Consider the following 16106-nt stretch of genomic DNA (forward strand, 5'->3'; position numbering starts at 1 on the left):
AACCCCCTTTCTTGTTGTTTTAGAAGAGAAGACTTTGGCTTTAAAGCAAGCTACAGGAAAGAAACTGATTTAGTTTATTTTATTGCTTCCGCCGAACTCGTTTGAAACTTGAGTGCGTTGATTTGATTATTTTCTTTGATTCATTCTTGGAGTATTTGGACACCTGTAATCCCTTTTTATTAATTATTTGAACTTGCTCTTGCTCATGATTACTAGTTCTTGTGTTTATTACTATTGATGGTAAGATCGTGGATCTTGTGATGGATCACACCCACGGTTTGTCTGGCTGAACTAATACTGGCGGGTGGGGTGTGACAGAGGTGGTATCAGAGCCACTGGTTTTACAAAGTCAATAATAGTTAATACAAGTAATAGATGAGCAATCTGACTCATAGATCCAAAAGTGACTCAAAATATTATAAGTGAATAATATGTGCAATCTTTCACTAGAAAGTGAAACAACAAAGTAAATGAATTTTTGTCTTTGCATAACTTACCATGAATAAAGAGAAACATATTCTCACATTATGATTATCAAGAAGTGCATAAAAGACAATAAGTGAAAATATAACAAGCATAACTAATTTTCATTAATAAAATTAGCCTTTCATAATTTGAAGTGTGACTCACACTTTACAAGTCAAAATGTGTAGAGAATGAACATGTAGTGAAATAAAAATGACAATAACTATATCTAAATCCTAAAGTCAGTCTGTACTGAGTCAAAAAGAGCATAAAATAGACTGAACTACTCTTGTGGTGGTGGTGCTGGCCTCAGCTAGTGAAGAATATCTAAGCACTCTGCCAACTGGTCCCTCACCACTGTCTGATGCTGCTCTAGGTGCTCCACTCATGTGAGTATCTCACTTAGGACTGCGTCTCCGGCCCTGGTAGGTGCTCAAGTCAGTCATCTCCCAAATGAACCCCCTACCTCAAACTAGGATGGTGGTGGCGAATCTCCTTGATCATCCTCCTCATCTACATCCTCTCCACCTGCATCTAGCTTTGGATCGGCTAGCATCTCTGGTGAGTTAGGTCAGTCTAGTAAATGCATCTGTGAGACCAATCGATGACCAATAGTACCATCGAAGCCAACAGGTAAGACCTCCTCACCCTCGAAGTCAACTCCAAAGTGCTGGAAGATGCAAGTCAGCAATCTCCCATAAGCAAGGTTCACTCCCCCCAAGATGTGTCACCCTATATATCATGGCATTCTGAATAACGTATGCCAAATCTATCCTGTACTGGGTGTACCCTGCAAATGTCATCAATGCCTGCATGAGGGATATCTCACTCTGATGACCTGCCTTAAGCAACAAGTTCCTGACAATAATCCTAGAGATAATCCTGCAAGATGGAAGCAACTCATAAAGCTGCTAGCTTTTTTTGTTTTACAAGTTTGCAATAAATATTAAATTTTCATCTTTCTTTACTAGAAAGCATTGGAACTTCAATATATAGGGGTGTTACAAGGTGAGTTTCTTCAATATCTTTTATGTCTCTTGGTATTGATAACTTTGAAACATATAATCTGAAATATGTTTCATTTCTTGTTCAGACATCATCAGCATGGTAGATGGCAAATAGGGATAGGTAGAGTTGCAAACGACAAAGTCTCTACTTGGGAACGTTCAGGTGAGTAATTTTTTTCCTATTCCATTAACTTTTCTTATATATTAAAATGAATTGTTGCCAGTGTAATCTTGGCAACTAGGGACACAAGAAGAGGCAGCTGAAGCCTAAGACATTGCACAAATCAAGTTTTGAGGTCTCAATGCAGTGACCAACTTTGACATGAATAAATATGATGTGAAAAGCATTGCTAACAGCATTCTTTCCATTGGAGTCATCACAAATAGAACTAAAGCTTCTTCCTAATCAATTTTTGATAACAAAAGTGGGTCAGAAGATAGATCATCTCTCTTTGACATCTTCACGTCCTTTGTTTCACAACTCTTAGCTTAGTAGTACCCATTAAACCAAATCCATCAGATTAATGGTCTTCTATCCGATGTTTCCAAAGTTATGACCAAAATATGTCTCAAAGTTATGTTAGGGATCATATTGTATGAATTAAATTTTCAAATCTCCCAAAAAATCATTCTTAACTTAATTCATGCGACCTACTTCTCCTATGTTTCTAAATAGTATCATTATTATCATCAATGACAAGAATAACTATACTCCCATTAGAATTCTCATAATTTTTCACAAAAAAAAAAAAAAAAAATGTATGCTCCTAATAATTTTTTAGAGCCAAAAAAATATTGAAATTGTCAAGCAATTGGAATAATTATGATTATTAACAATCATAGCTTCAAGATCTACCACTCTCTATGGCAATAAATAATAGTAGATACATATAATCCCTAGGATCCACATCATCTATCGTTACATGGGTGTCAAATTAATCCAAGGTTTAAATTCAAATTTAAAAATGTAATCATCAAAATGTGTGAGATTACCTAACTGGCACTTAGAACGCCATCAAAATGTGTGGATGTTAAATATAAGAACATCTCTTTTTTTGAGAAAAAAATTAGAACGTTGAATCTAGGCATAAAAGCAAAAAAAAAAAAAAAAAAAATGGAATTAAAATAATATGCAATAAATACTTTAAAATCAGAGGTAGATCAAGGGTAGGTTCAGATGGTTTGTTTGGTTCATTTATATTAAAATAGTAAGTACTTAATTTTCTCTTGTTTTAAAAGCCCTTTAAAAATGGGCCGTACTTGGCCACGCTTTAGCATCTTTCCCCAGTTTCATGTGGAGTTTCCAAAATAAAATCTCTATCTTGTAATTGCTATCTCTTAGAAAGAGTCGTCCCTCAATCATGGAGAGAGATGGGCTCGAAGTATGAATGTCCCTCTTTAATTAATAGAGATAATAGAGAGTGGTCAACTCAAGGATTTCAAATTGCAATTGAACCGAAAAACAAAATCCCACACCCAAACCAAAACCAGATTGCATAAATTGAACCGGATGAAGAAATTTCTTTTTCAATTTGTTCAGTTTGGCTCATAAGTAATCTTAGGCCAATTACTTTGAGTCTAGAGATTTTAAAAACATAAAGATTTCAAATTTATGGAGTTAATGGTTCATAAAATTAATTGTTTGGTTAGCTTAAATCTTTTGAATGAAATTTGTAAATTCATCTTGAAAAAAAAATCTCTATGAAATCATGGTTAGTGGTGTAAACGGATAACCGAAATCCGCTTTCGCATTTGTTTAGGGGTATTCGAATCTATTCGATTACTAATAGGATGCAGATATTGTATGCCCATTTCTCATCGGTTATTGTCTATCCGATAAAATTATCTGATTAAGTTGCTTATTTGAATTTGTTTTCTTACTTTTATAAACTTTTTATTTGAGATATGTGACTATTATTTTAGAGTCTCTACTAAAATAAATACCAAAGTTATTAAATTTAAACCTAACCCTCACAAATAAAATGCTAAATATGTCAACAGGATAGTCTAAATTTGTATTCAATATGTATTCATACCCATTTACAAGAATCTATTTGAGAAAATAATTATCCGATTATCATCCAAATTCGACTAAATCCATCTAAAAACCCATAGGATATTATTCGAATCCGTCCGAATATAATAGGATGTGGATATGATATTACCACTATCCGATCCGAATCCGATATGTTTACACCCCTAGTCATGGATGGTTAAGAACCTGACTGCTCAGTGGAGAGGTCGTGTGTTCAATCCTTACCGGCGGCATATGTAATATCCCTGTCCCCTATATATAAAAAGCATTTGCAAAAAAAAAAAAAAAAAAAATAATAATAAAAAAAAAAAAAAAAAAAAAAAAAAAAAAAAAAAAATAATAATAATAATAATAATAATAATAATAATAATAAATTGTTTGACACTTTTATGGTAAGAAGGAAATCTTTGGATTTCTTCTCATACCAATAAATCTACAGATCCACGTTTTTAGTGTAAAAATGTGAATCTTTAGATTTCATGAATCCAGGGATTTACACAACCAAACAGATATAAATCTCCCAATTGTGAATTGGAGAGATTTTCAAATCTCTAGATTCATGTAATGTTGCTATAGATCTATCCTGGCATTTAACCAAAAATCACATAAAAACAATCAAATGTAATGTTATATTAAAACAACAATATTTTTCTTAAATGCCTGTGACAGGTTCAAGATCCCTCCACCCACCCCCACCCTCAAAAAAAAAAAACCAATAAATAAATATTTTTGTCATATGTCACGGTGAGGACTATTACATATACCAACATAGAGAGTCAAACTATGACCTTTTTACTAATAGGTGTTAAAAATTATCATCTGAGCCAATCCTTTGACAATATGAGTTCTTATTTCTTATCCATATTTATATGGATGAGAATTGATTACCATTCTCTGTAGAATATGGATTTTTGAGGTTCATCCAAACCAAGTTACGCGCACCTCGATTATATCCTCAGAGGGAACTTTATCGTCCGCAAAGGTCGAACCCATGAGCCTCTCCACTGAGAAGTATGGATCTTACCACTCTACTAACCATGAATTGACAAAAGGCAATCTTATCCCTTATAATGTTTGCATATAAATAATGTTAGAATCGAATTGAGCTAACCTTCAATCTTACTTCTACAATTTTTTATTAAGATGTAATACTTTAACCTCAAGCTATAATTATGATCTACAACCATTGCACCAAAACCCACATCTATATAGAATCACATGCAATAATCAAAATCAAACGATTAAAAACATAATGTAGAAACTAAATCGAAAAGGCAACCTAAATATCTATTTTAGATATATATAACAAATAACCAAACCAAACAGCTTTCATTCCAAAGCTTTATAAAACTATGTCATGTGATGGACTTCATTACCCCAAAACAATAACAAATGCCACCACCATGCAACACCTCTCCTCTAGCTACCAATAGTTATTACACCTCCATTTATTTTATTAATGGTGGATCCCACATTGGATATTTTTTTTATTGTGATTTTTTTTTTTCTTTCAAGGTACTGGTGCTTTTTAAATACTAGAAATGTAATGCCGTCTGCCAGGGTGTCAGGGTCAAACCCAAGACCTCTCCACTGAGAAGTATGGATCTTTACCACTCAACCAATCCTACATTGGCTTTATTGTGAAACTTTGGACATCCTTTGAGATCATCAATAGAATCTGTACGTTATCTTATGGTCGCAGCTAAATTAATTTTTTATTGAAAGAATTAATGGAGCTTGATCCTTTCAAACAAGTTAAAATGACAAAGATATTATTCTTAAACACTTTGCTTAAAGTGTCATAAATGCAAGTAATTGTAAAATGACAAATATATAATACATAAGAAAGACGCTTGATTTATTAATTCTTTCTTTTCGCATTTCGTAAATTAATGTGTGGTTGTTTTTTTTTGGTACGAATGTGTGGTTGTTTGAGATTAGAATAAATATACGGAAGGTGACACCTAATGCTATGTAAATTGCAATTAATTATTCTACCCAAAAAAAATAAATTTGCAATTAATTAGGGGGATTAATTAGTTATTAATTTTTGACATTTCTAGTTACTTCTACGGATGCATCGATAGGTAGAAACTATTAAAAAAATGTACGAGTTGGATAATGAACTTTAAATACTTTTTTTTACGGAAAATTGTCCGTACCTCACTACCTCCCATTAGGAAATCACGGTTAATTGCTGATGTAAATTAGTAAATAATTATATATTTTTTTAAATACAAAAATACACTTGAACGAGAAATCTTATGCGAGTCATCTTCATCTTTTTCCACCATCTACAACTATTCTTTTTCTTCTATTCTTGTATATTTTACATGATTTTTGCTCTCTAATTAATACTTTTTTTCGTTTTCCTTTCTTCCATGTTCTTTTCTTGACTAATGGAGGTAATATTAGAAATAGATAAATGAAAACTAACTTAGACTAACGGTGATAGAGTAATTTTAATATTCCAAATTGATTTTTTCGAATGAGACTAATAATTTCAGCTAATTCTGAATTGAAAGATAAAATTCTTATAAAAAAATAATAATAAAAAAAAAAAAACTATGGTTTACATTTTACAAATGATTTGTTGTCAATTTCTTTGCAACTTATCATGTTCATTTGACTAATTCACAGGAACAAAGCCAGGATTGAACATTGAGGAGCGAATAATGAGTAGGGAACACCTCTCTGTCGGGCGAACACTAAAGTCTTTTCTCTGCACATACTGTGTAGGCCATGCGAGACCACTGTGGGTCCCGCCTCTGAATTATTTTATCATATTCTGACGTGGGGTCTACATTAAAATTTTAGGTAAATTAATAAGATGATTAAAATGTAGATAACACAATTATAAGTAAATTAATATATATATATATATATATATATATATATATATATATATATATATATATATATATATATAATATATATATATATATATATATATATATATTGAAATAAAGCATAGGGGCTAAAATTGTAGGATTAGACTTTTTTTTCTCATTTAAAACCTTAAAAATATCATGAAACAAAGAGGTAGAAAAGAAATTGTGGGATAAATTATAGGACCAAAAGATGGATTTGAAGCTTATTAATATAGGAAAAACAATCAATTTTTATAAATTAAGTAAAAAAATTAAAATAAAATTCAATGATTATGATTATATCTGAATTATTTTATCATATATTGACGTGGGGTCTACATTAAAATTTTAGGTAAATTAATAGGAGGAATAAAATGTAGATAACACAATTATAAGTAAATTATAAAAAATATATATTGAAATAAAGCATAGGGGCTAAAATTTTAGGATTATATTTTTATTTCCCATTTAAAACCTTAAAAAATCATGAAACAAGAGGTAGAAAAGAAATTGTGGGATAAATTGTAGGAAAAAAGATGGATTTGAAGCTTAATAATATGGGAAAACAATCAATTTTCCTAAATTAAGTAAAAAAAAATTTTAATGATTATTGTTGTGGAAAATATGTAGCCCGAGGGGTCCCCTCAGGAGTAAACACACCCCATTTGGGTGAACTGTGTTATACCTCGGGATGAATGGCGGAACCCCCACGGGAGATTCAAAGAGTCCCTCGGGAAGGACACACACCCGCTCGGGTAGGTGTGCTCCCCTCCCTCAAGAGATTCAGAGAACCCCCTTGGGGGGGACACACACACCCACTCGGGTAGGTGTGTTCCCCTCCCTCAGGAGACTCAGAGAACCCTTTCGGGAGAAAGCACACAGCCACTTGGGCAGGTGCATATTATCCCCTCATAAGCCATGCATAAGATAAGTTCGAAAGGTAAGAAGACCTTCAATACTAAGTCCAAGAGTGACGTTGAAGACGACCAAGTCAAAAGGGTTAGTTAGAGATAACTACCCACCATGTCCGTTCCGGACTTGGGGAGATGGATAAGCGAATAATGGCTCTATTAGGCCCGCCAAAGAAGGAAACGTGCTCCTTAAGATCTCTGACCCACTCTTCAATTGAACAGGCAAAATTCAAGGAGACGTTGCCTCCATGTATCTTCTATATAAACCTTCATCCTACAAGGAGAAAGGTACGAGATTCACTTTACCATTATTCTCTATACCTTGAGAATCTTCTCAAGGTCTTCTATTGTTGCTTAGACTAACTTGGGCGTCGGAAGTGGTTCCCCTTCCAATACTAAGCCAGCCAGTTCTTGTTTTCTTTGTGAGTGCAAGTATCTTACCTATTTCTATTCGGTTGGAAAAGTCTCCAAGAGGTTATCAAACTATCCGGCTCTCGAAGAAGGTCTAAACGCAACAATTATGATTAGATCTAATAAAATCAATGGCCGAAATTTTAAACGTCTAACTAATAAAACTTAAATTTTAAATTGCTATTAGTAAGAATCGAAACTGTATGAGAAAGTTCAGGGATTCAAAAGAAATTTAATTATAATTAAATCTAATAAAATCAATGGCTAAAGTTCTAAACAAGATTTAAATTGTCATTTGTAGGAACTAAGGGTGTAAATGGATAACCGAAATATGCTTCCAAATTTGCATCCGCATCCTTTTAGGAGTATCCGAATCCGTCCAATTACTAATACAATGGGATATGGTATATACCCCTTTCTTACCGATTATTATCCATCTGACCACTATCCAATCCAAATCCGGTCCATTTACACCCCTAATAGGAATTGAAATTTTAGGAGATAAGTTTAGGGATTAAAAAGAAAAACTCAATGATTATGATTAGATCTGAAAAAAAAAATCAATGGTTGAAATTTTAACGAAATTTAAATTGCTATTAGTAGGAATAAAACATAATAGATATTAGATATTTAGCACCAAAGCCAATGTGTTATCTTTTATCAACAATTAATACGATTAAAATAATTTTTAATACGTATGCCACAAAAATAAAATTTATCTACAGATTACATCACTCAAATTTCTCTTAAGAACCTTTGATTCTGATTTTACTTAGATATTCCAAATTAGAATTGTTCATTATAATTTTGATTTTAAAACATCCTAATTCAACTGGATTAAAATTTTATTATAAATAAGTTAATAATTATTTATATAAATATATTTAATAAGAATGTAGGATGTGACTAGGGGTATCAACGGTTAGGACTGCGCTAACGATTTTGGAGGTTGAAAAACACTCAACTCAAACACAATTCATTAGAAAAATAAAGGTTTCAGGCCATTGCGATTTGGGGTTGGGTTAACTAACGCTTTGGACTAACAGTTTAGAATCAGGTTTACTAATAGTTAGGCTCGAGTTTACTAGTGGTTTGTATTATATATTTTTTTTGTCTCTGACTATTTTCGAAATGCTCTTACAACTTTTCCTTGGAAGTAATGTGGTCGCTAGTGGATTAAGGTAACAAATAGATTGAACTTCTGTGGCACATGATTTCAGCAATTCAGATCCATCACATCGAATTACTAGTGGACAACCTTGGTGTTAGAATAGAAGAAACATTAACAAAAAGGACACTTCATTCATGTGCCTTGTAACCCTATATAATGAAAGATTTTTATTCATTATTCCATTGTCTTAAAATAGAACCCTGGACATCGAATTACTAGTGGACAACCCTGGTGTTAGAATAGAAGAAACATGAAAAAATGACACTTCATTCATGTGCCTTGTAACCCTATATAATGAAAGATTTTTATTCATTATTCCATTGTCATAAAACTTTCCAATAGTATTCATCTGAACCGTCATACTTAGCATAGTATTCACCATCACGATCAGATCTGACATTTTTAATCCTTTTACTTTGTTGGTCTTCAACCTCAGCTTTGAAACTTTTGAACACATCCAAAGACTGCTTTTTAATGAATGAGATATAGATAGTCATATTTGGAAAAATCATCTATGAACGTTATAAAATATTTTTGACCATTCCAAGTGGCTACAGGGAATGACCCACAAATATACGTATGTATAAGTTCCCATCTAAAGTTCTATTGGCTTCAAATCTCCTGACAAATGTGAAAATCTGTAAAATCTAGGGGTACAAGAATTTCATTTGACACAAGTCTCTCCATTCTCCATTTGGAGATGTGACCTAATCTCTTGTGCCAAAGCGTAGCTGAATCCTCACTAGTTAATTTTCTCTTAGTACCTTGCGTAGTTAAGTGCAGGGATTCATTAAATGAAGCAACTAATTCAATTAAATAAAGATTATCAAAGCCTAATAAAGAACCGAAACCAAACAATTTTGAATCATGAAACAAACTAAATTTCCCATTCTCAAATGAACAAGAATAACCAAATTTGTCCAAAGTAGAAATAGAAATCAAATTTCATCTAAACGATTGTACAATAAACGTTGCATCAAAATCCAAATAGTATCCAATTTTTAACAATAATCTAAATTTTCCTATAGCCTCAACTTGAACCATCATGCCATCGCCTACATAGATGTATTTTTCACCATCACTTGGCTTTCAGTAACTTAGGCAACCCTACATAGACACACTGATATGAGTTGTTGCACCAAAATCTATCCACCATGTGTGTCCTAGTACCGAAGTTAAATTAACTTCAGAACAAATCAAATTAAGAAGCATACCTTTCTTAGCACGCCATGCGTGATAGTTAGTGCAATGCTTCTTTTGATGATCTTCAGCTCCACAAAAGAAGAAACCTTTACCGTATGGTGCCTTCTATTATTTCTTATTAGGTGTTGTATTTTCAACCTTATTATTCTTCTTCCTTTTCTACCCTTTGTCCTTGGAAATACTAGTCAAATGAGCACTTTCTGTCTTCTCTTGCATCAACCATTCCTCTTCTTACACACAATGAGAGATGAGCTCATTAAGAGACCAAGTCTCCTTTTGACAGTTGTAACTCACTTTAAATTGACTGAATTGTGTGGGAAGAGATATAAGAACTAAATGCACTAACAAATCTTTAGAGAGATCAAGCTTACGTGCTCGTAATTTAGAAGCAAGATCATCTCCATGATGTACTCCCTAGTGTTTCCTTTGCTTTTATACCTCATTGAGATTAGGTTTGCCAAGAGTGTACTTGTTTCAGCCTTTTCATTTTTGGCAAACCTTTGCTCAATATCTTTAAGGAACTCCTTGGCCATAGTTAATTTTTTCTGAAATTGTCCCCTTAAATGCTTTGGGAATGGCCTTCTTCATGATCATTAGACACATGCGATTTGACCTCTCCCACCTTTCCTTTTTTCATCAGAGGAACTTTCATTTGTAATAGGTGTTGGAGGGTCTTCCCTAAATGCAAGGTCAATATCCATGACTCCGAGAACTATGTGGAGATTCTCTTGCCATGATTTAAAGTTAGAACCATTCAACATAGGAATATAATTAATGTTAGCTGATATATTAGAAGTAGAACCCATAGCTAAAATAGAGAATATAACAAATTCAAATAAACATGCTCACAAATAATAATAACTTTAATCTATAAATTCAAATAAGAGTAACCCATCACAAGATATCGGACGTTCCATTAATATTTAGTCTTTGGATAGAAATATTAACTTACGATTGATAACTTGGCGCGATAATCAAACACAGATAATAAAGAACATGTCGAATCAATAAATCTTCCTCTAGGCCGATTTATCAATCACTTGTAAAACTGATTAATTGTCACATGCTTATTACCACAAATGTGTATGCAAGTCTGTTGAATATCAATCTTCCTTTAGGTGGATTAATATTCATTAAGTTACATGCACATAACTGTTTGTAATCTAAAATAAAATTAATCTCCACAAAGATGTCACTTGGGCAACATATTATTTCAATCAATGTATTCCAAAATACATATACTAATATTTGAATTATTAATTATATCAAAATTCAAATACTGAATCCATAATGAATTTTCAAATGAAAATAACATTAATTAACTAAGAAATGTATTTTCATAATTAATTAATCACTTAAATACAATAACTTAATTAAACATGAATAAAAGGAACAAAATCATAACATATTAAGCATAATAATGAGAAACAATCATCTGAATATCATAAATGTGTAGCCAACAAGAAAATTCGTAATCCACGAATAGATTTCGTTTCTAATTAAACCTTTTTTTTTAATTAAAAAAAATCCCTAATTCTCAAATCACATTTTCTTATGATCTAATCCCAATGATTCAACATGAAAAGTCTCTGATACCACTTGTAGAATTTTAATAAAACCCAGCATCAAACATGTCAAATCATCGAGAAAATGTTAAGTGCGGAAACTCACTCGAATTCATAAGATTTAGAAAAGATTTGATTGGGATCATTGATCTGAATCCCTGAGATTGAATGATGATAGTTGATCTTCCAAGCCTTGAATGCAAGCCCTCCTTTTGAGAATATTTTTTGATCTCTCTATTCTCTCTAATGATGGGAGTTAAAGAGAAAAGCAATGCATTTGGCTTGGGGACCATGACCCATTTATATACTACTCAATATGAGCAGTTTTATTACTAACTTAACCCATCATAAAGTTTAGTAATTAGATTAATTTCATAAATAACCTTAACTTGCATTTTGGTCTCTACACATAGGAGGCCACACTTAACGATGCTTTATAACTAAACTAATAACTTTAATATGTTAATGTTATAAGATAACATAAATACACATTAATTTGGTTAATATATTGCCTATAAATTAGATTTTACTCTAACAATGACAACCATCAAAATGGATGAAATTTCAAAATAGTAACAAGTACTGATATCATAAAAAAACATCATGCCATAATCTTACTACCCAAAAACTTCCTCAACGATATATGATTTTACATTCATAACAAAAATCATGATAAGAAAAAGGAAAGAAGCCTCCATGTTAATTTAGTTCCTTAATTTGTTTCTAAGAAGAAAAAAAATCGTACTCAATGAAAGGGTGGAAACTCGAGAATAAAAACATTTTATATCAATATTGATCTTTTGGAGGTTGAAAAACACCCAATCAACATCAAGTTGCATCAGAGAAGACCTAACTTTCTCAATGAGAGGGTTTAAATCCAACTCATAAGACATAGAGTCATGCACCCATCACTGCACAGTTGTACACAAACCCACCTGCTCGCTCTCTGACAGAAAGAACATCCCAGTCTGGTCCTCCTTCATTCCCATCCTCTGGACACCACGAATACACTACGATACCATCACCAGTAGGCCCTCTTCGTCCACCAACCAAAATCAACTTGTCATCACATGCTCTAAAGGCTACACCCCAACCATTGTTGGTGCCATCTCTGACTGGCAATCTCTTCACAACATTCCATGTATTACTTGTTTTGTCATATTTGTTCACCTCATTTGTAGTTACATAAGCAGCATAAAGCTGATTATTAACTACTGCCACCAGAGGAGGAGACTGCATAGGTCCACCCCAACTAGGAATCATGTCATTTATCATCCTCCATTTTCTTGTCTCAATACTGTACTCTTCCCCGCTAGTTAAAGGCTCATGTTGACTGGAAACTCCTCCAATGACATAAAACTTGCCATCCATGAAGAATCCTGAACATAGTCTTCGAGGCAAGTTCATATCTGGCAAACTTTCCCAAGAACCCAATTCAAAATTGAAAAGCTCAGCAGATTTCAGAACACAAGTATTCTGGTCAATTCCTCCAGCAACAATGGCAATTTCTCCTTTGCTACCGGAAGCAAACAAACAACGGGGATGATTCATTAAGGGGCCTCTAGACCATTGATCAATAAGCAAACTGTACTTCCATATTGCTAATCCTGATATCTCCCGACCAAAAACAAGCAGATCAGTTCCTACAGCAAGAGATTCTTTGTCTGCATATGTGAAGCAAAAATCACATGGCATTGTAGGTAACCTCATCCATCTATGTCTTGTAGGATCAAAGGCCTCCCAAGGCATATCACTACAAGCAAGATAAACCCATTGTTCTACGACACCCATCTGCCGCCTCAATTTGTAAATAACCCCACTAGAAATCAACTCATTAATCTTTTTATTGACTCTAGCAAGATTTGGGTAATCAGATCTACTTGCCCAAATCAGAATATCCATAGCAATGTTATCACTAAGACCAGGCATAAGTCTATGATCACCTGATGAATGGCTCGTCAAATCTCCACTAGATTGTCTAGAAATTGTTAGCTTCTTTAGCTGAGAATCTAGAGCATCTGTACTGACATACTTGTCCAACATATTTTCTCTAGTATCCATCAAGTTTTCCATCATACCTTCTCCAGGTATTTCCTTTTTTTTCTCTGCCTTGACTGTATCTCTGCAAGCCATTGATAACTCTGTAATAGAAACAAAAAGAAATTAGAAGGAAAATATTATATCTTAAATGAAATCTAACCAAGAGTTAATGGGGGGGGGTCAAAAACTGATTAGAGAATTCCGATGTTATTGCGTGCATCATGGATACTATCGAGGGGGGGAAAATCTGAACTAGAAACTAAAGGGAATTCACCATCTGAATTTCATCCTCAACTGATACATTTTCAACTGAAGAAGCATTATGAAAGGAGCGAGGCAAAAATACCTGAAGAAACTAAAACGAATAAATAGAAGAAAGATCGCAACAAAGCCAACAGCCTAGCCGAGAAATGCTATGCACTTGTCTAAATTTAACGAAGCATCATTATCTCTCCAATTCCAACCTGAAAATTGCTGAATGCCAAAAATCACCAACAAACAGATTCAGAAAAAGACCAAATAGTTCCAGTATCAAAGATTTTATACAATAGTCCACCGGAAATTGATCATTAATTCATGTTTCCGATGGATTGTTTAGACGAAACTTCATCATAGTCTCACCAAATCTAATCAAAGAGTGGAATTTCAAACTTCAGAACTTCTCTTCTCACTTCAAAATTGCTTTTGCTTCAATGTCTTCCTTTCTTCTTCTTCTTCTCTATCGCTCTCACCCTTTAAAAATGAGTGTTTTACGACTGTTTTCGTAAAAAGTGGGGAAAGGATTAATACGGAATGGAGAAAATGTGAAGAATCTGTAAAGCGAAAAATGAATAATGGCCACCCTATTTTCTATTTTTGGAATAGCGGTTTGACTCGGCTAGGTTACATGCACCTTGGAGTCCGGATCACCTTCGCTAATGCTTTTTTACCACATAAATGGGGGTGGGGCCCAATGAAAATTTATTTTTCGATTAATTTTTAATATTGACCCCATGGACCTCACCTTATTTTTATGGTAAAAAAGCGTCAGGAGCTCACATTGTGCTCCCCGTCAAAGGAGGTGATCTGGACTTGGCATCTTGAACTATATTTTATCCATTAATAAGCACTTATCTTCATCTACCATTATGGATAAGCATCTCACTTTTGTAATGGTTTACAAAGAAATGTTGTCTGCCTTCTTGATGGCTCCTATTGGAGCTGCTATGGCGCAAAGACCACTTATAGGTGGGGGTGAGGAAGTGTTGAAATCATGGGCTAGCTTATTTGAGGTGAGGAGACTCTTTGAGGAAGATGACTCCCTTCCTTATGTTAAGCCACTGGAGATAAATAACATTCAAAGAGCAGTTTGCAAACCCGATTATCTCGTTGATGAATGTCTTCACTGGGAATTGGCTCTTGTTGGGTACATGTTTGGACCCAATCCTACTTTCACTACCATGAAATGCTTTGGTGATAATCCCTTGGATCCTAATTGAAACCCTAATTGCAGGTACGAGAACATGAGCAACCAGTAGGAAGAATTTGTGGGCCATACAACTTGAGACAATTGGATTAGCACCAAAATCCATGGATTTGGATGGTGAAGATATGGTCCTCTACTTTGATGGAAACTGGAAGGTAATCCTACAAGAACCTAAATGGTTTGGGCAGATGGACTTTCAGCTTGCGAGTGACAAAGTTGAGAGGTGCCCTAGTCCAGGTAAGAGCCTCTATAATGATTACTATGCCGGTGCAAGCATGTGGGTTCAATCAAGATTGAGAAACCACCATAGTACTACAAAGTACTAGGGCGGTTAGTCAAGGCAGTTGATTGACCAATCCACCGCCCCTTGGCTAGTTAGTCTATTCAGTACAAGTAGTTTTGGGATTTTTTCTCCCAACACCCCTATTTAAGGTTTTAAAACCTTGACTTCACCATTATTTTACTCTAAGATAACATTTTCTCATAGAGAAAATCACATGTTTAAGGATTTTTCAGAGAAGATTCTCTACATCTTAATCTGATAATTAAATTAGAGTTTAGTTTTATTTCTTGTTTGGGTGCTTAGAATAGTGATTCAGAGATGAAGTCCATGCCTAAGATCAACCTAGAACCCATCAAAGTTGTGTGATTGAAGGTGTGGAATTCGAATTTGAATTATGCTCGAGGGCACCTGGTGGTTGGTCAGGGCGGTCGGTTATTGACCAACCATTTTAATCAACTGGCCCCCTTGCTATCTTGGTTTTGAAGTTTGATTTGGCTGAAATGACTCTAAACCCTAAATGCAATTATGTGAACATGTTCTTAAGACCTACTATGATCTATTAGATTACTAGTTTGAAGGTTTTGGATGTTGATAAAGTAAGGAGAACAATGCACTTATGCTTGGATGGTTTGGTATGCTATTCCTATTATCTATTGTTTATTTATGATGTTATAGCATGC

At 33.8% G+C, this 16106-nt stretch overlaps 1 pseudogene; it reads right to left on the bottom strand.

Moving 5' to 3' along the window:
- Nucleotides 1-12535: 12535 nt before the first annotated feature.
- On the bottom strand, nucleotides 12536-13771 carry LOC148998839 (F-box/kelch-repeat protein At5g60570 pseudogene; annotated as a pseudogene).
- Between the last annotated feature and the right edge of the window lie 2335 nt (nucleotides 13772-16106).

The sequence above is a fragment of the Hakea prostrata genome, unplaced genomic scaffold, assembly GCF_041222555.1.
Source record: "Hakea prostrata isolate BN-2017 unplaced genomic scaffold, UWA_Hpros_2 contig_114, whole genome shotgun sequence".
In the NCBI taxonomy this organism is placed as follows: domain Eukaryota; kingdom Viridiplantae; phylum Streptophyta; class Magnoliopsida; order Proteales; family Proteaceae; genus Hakea; species Hakea prostrata.